This window comes from Penaeus chinensis, chromosome 41, assembly GCF_019202785.1.
Source record: "Penaeus chinensis breed Huanghai No. 1 chromosome 41, ASM1920278v2, whole genome shotgun sequence".
Lineage (NCBI taxonomy): Eukaryota > Metazoa > Arthropoda > Malacostraca > Decapoda > Penaeidae > Penaeus > Penaeus chinensis.
This window is the reverse complement of record NC_061859.1, coordinates 9,578,184-9,581,567: the sequence shown is the minus strand read 5'-3', so window position 1 is coordinate 9,581,567 and position 3,384 is coordinate 9,578,184. Positions and strand designations below refer to the sequence as shown.

The window sequence follows — 3,384 nt, the reverse complement described above, 5'->3', positions numbered from 1 at the left end:
ATAATCCCCTGCCGAATCCTGGCCGCCAGACCTAGACGCTAACAACTTCTCAAACCTCCAGCATAAATCCATGAAGTGGCCGTCCACCCCACAAAATGCACACCGAGCACCTTTACTCAGCCTCAGCCTCTCACAAGCATCAATCTTGTGCCCTAATGTTCTACAGAAGCTACATCTCTGAACCGACTGAGCCCCGCGACCTATCGACGGATGTGTCGGCCTTGCCACTGCACCCTGTGAGGGTGCACCTGTCACGTGGGTGCCCCTCGGTGCATTAACAGGCTGTCTAGGGATACTACCCCCATCCGCCCGCAGCTTTCCCTGTGGTAACTTATTTGACGGTAACTTGTTTGTCCACTCCCCTCTTTGAGCAGGACCCCCCACAGCCTGAACTGCTGCCACCTTCACTGGGGAAGGAGGTACCTCAGTTTCCTTGTTTATATCCAGAGCACGCAGCCCATGAATTCCATGCCCGTAACAGCTGGGCAGGATCTTTTAAATCCTCCAGCTTCCACTTAGACACAAACCTTTCTGGTAGGTGTAAGGTAACGATTATCCTAAGCATGTGTTTCACCACATGCTCACTCTCCTTACTCCTCGCATTTAACTGCGATGCTGTTTTATGAACCCTTTGAAAGAAGGCCACCACGCTTCTCGGCCTTTTGGCTAAGATCAAAGTGTAGTATCTGTTCTTATTAGCTTAATATCTGATACGATCCCCATGTGGGATCTACGATATTAAACTGATTTGTGGTAAATGACGAAGTACTTATATACATCCCCTCTGAAGTCAGAGGAGGCGTCAGAGGTAGCAAGGGCATTTATTAGCACAGTTGTCACAAATGAGGGGGCTCCTTCTCAGGTTATCTTTGATGGAGGTGGGGAGGAGAGTTCTTAAATGAACTATTTGAGACTGTTTGTAGACAACTGGGAAATGATAAACGGGTAATAACCCCATATCACCCTAGCTCTAATGGGCAGGTAGAAAGAGTGAATGGGGTGCCAACAAAGATTTTGAGAGCAATGGTTGTTGATAATCCAGAAATTTGGAGCTCAATGTTTCCAATAGCCACATTGGCATATAATACTGCTTATCATCGTATAATCAGGGACTCTCCATTGTTTTGCTTTAGAGCACAGGGATCCACAATGGCCTTATGTCATGGTTGCTGAGGAAGTTGCACCCTGGTATAATCTGGATGATTATGCTCAGGAACTATGAACAGTAGGGAGTAAAGTCTTTAAAAGATGTCAGCATTATATCAAGGAGGAAATTCGAAGGAGGCCTGCAGACAGGCCTAGGGCAAGGCCTTCTCCTATTTCAGTGGGAGACAGGGTATATATAAAGGCTATAGTTAAGCCGGGATTGAGTAAGAAAGTGCAACCGCTATACACTGGCCCCTATCGAATTGTCGAAAAGATCAGTGAGGTAGTGGTTAAAGCATAAAGCTTAGTGGATAAAAGGGTGTCAAAGATTCATGTTGACAGGATAAAGAAAGAAGCATGCCTTTGGCCAGGGCAGAAGCAGATGAGACAACTGGCTCAGAGCTGGTGGGAAAGCAGGGACACCTAAGAAGGATAGGTATGGGAGAAAAGGTACCTGCATCTATGGTTTATGTTCTAAGGGACGGATATAAAAGATACTAACAGTTGTAAGGTTAGGTGGGTGATTTTTAGCTAACATAAAGCTGGCTAAGAACCAGGGGGACCTGGATGCTCAGGGAGTGAGCAGGAGGATGGAAGTCTGTGAGGTTCAAATGTTTCTGGAATGGGACAGTTATCCTATTTGGGAGTCACGGGGAATGGTTCCGGATGGGTTCAACTGGCATAAAGTTGGTTTGGAACCAGGGGGAATCCGTGCTGCTGGAAGATTTAGCAGGGATAAGGACTGAAATTCTATGGGATACCTTAGGTGGGAAAGAATTTAAAGGATTCCGTTTTGATTCTGTGAAGAAATTCATGGTATTCGGTTTTTCAGATGATTATGGGTGTGGGGGCCATGATGGAGTCGGAAGACACGCTGGCCAACTCAGGATTGGTGTTTATACCCCAAGCAAAGGTGCTTCATGTTTGTCTTCTACGTTTGCTTGGTGTTTCTCCATGATGCTTGAGGGTGAAGAAAACACCGAATATGCATCGGTTTGGCTCCCTTATGCTACGAATAATGCTCCCTGAGCACAAACACAGCACGAACACTATAGGCACTGCAAAAAACACATCACTACACTATAGCACCACACCACTGCAAATGAAGTACACTGCCGAGCGGGTTGATTGCTGACCTAGCACGAGGGTGGACGAGGCGCGGGGCCGGCGACAGGCCATGAGGTCGTGGAGGCTTGGGGCAGGCAACAATAACAGGCGTCAGAACTGAATTTGCTGGATCACTGCGCCATGTTCGTCTTCTACGTTTGCTTGGTGTTTCTCCATGATGCTTGAGGGTGAAGAAAACACCGATGAAATCTAAAGTAGGTTCATTTGCGATCAGCTCTGACAAAATAATACGGAACTCTTCTGTTCCTCTGCCCCACATGCCAGGCTCCGTCTGCGACTCTTTACTGCCAGACGTGTGACCACTGAGACAAACTAAAATGTTGTACTCTATAAATCATACAGAAAGTCTCACTCTTTCATGTATGTGATATGCTACACATCAATATAAACTAAACATGATCTTCTATATTTACATAGTAGAACATATCACACAAAAGACAGTGTATAATATATAATCACATAATTATCACTAACTACGTACGATAATAATGGCATCACAATACGTATGCACTGGCATCACAACGTGGCACTCACAACTCACATCATTGTCATAACTCACTTCATTACACAACTCACACTTTACACATCTTCTATTCAGTTAATCCCAGTGAGGGTGAAGAGGCAAACATTTCTGGAACCACTGATGAAGCTAGAGCAGTGGCTAAACCAGATCGAATTTCAGGTGAAGGACAGTTTGTTGGTTTTATCGGGGAAATCACAGAGGGTGCTAGATCAGGGTCTAAACTCTCAGACCAATCTAGGGACATCTGTGAAGGCTGCTTTACGGGAGACAATAGATCAAATGAAAGAGACCATTCAGGACAGACTGACTTTAAAAAGGGATTTTTTCATGACTATTCATGGGAAGGACAGATCTGTGGGCTCTATTATGGAGGGAATATCAGTGCTGGGGGACGTGGCAAATTTAGTCATGGGTATGTAACAAATAATATAAATGACCAGCTACATGCACGATTAGTGTCCACAGAAGCGATTGCGAGCCAGGCCTATCACATGAGTGAGGTTTCCTTATCTCTGCTTGATAGTGTTCTGGGGGAGGTAGAGAAATTGGAGTCTGACCGAAAAAGGATGGAGGATTCTTTAAAAGTT

General features: G+C 45.4%; 1 pseudogene; it reads left to right on the top strand.

Moving 5' to 3' along the window:
- The first annotated feature begins 646 nt into the window (after positions 1 to 646).
- LOC125047745 lies at positions 647 to 774 on the top strand (annotated as a pseudogene).
- Positions 775 to 3,384: the final 2,610 nt, after the last annotated feature.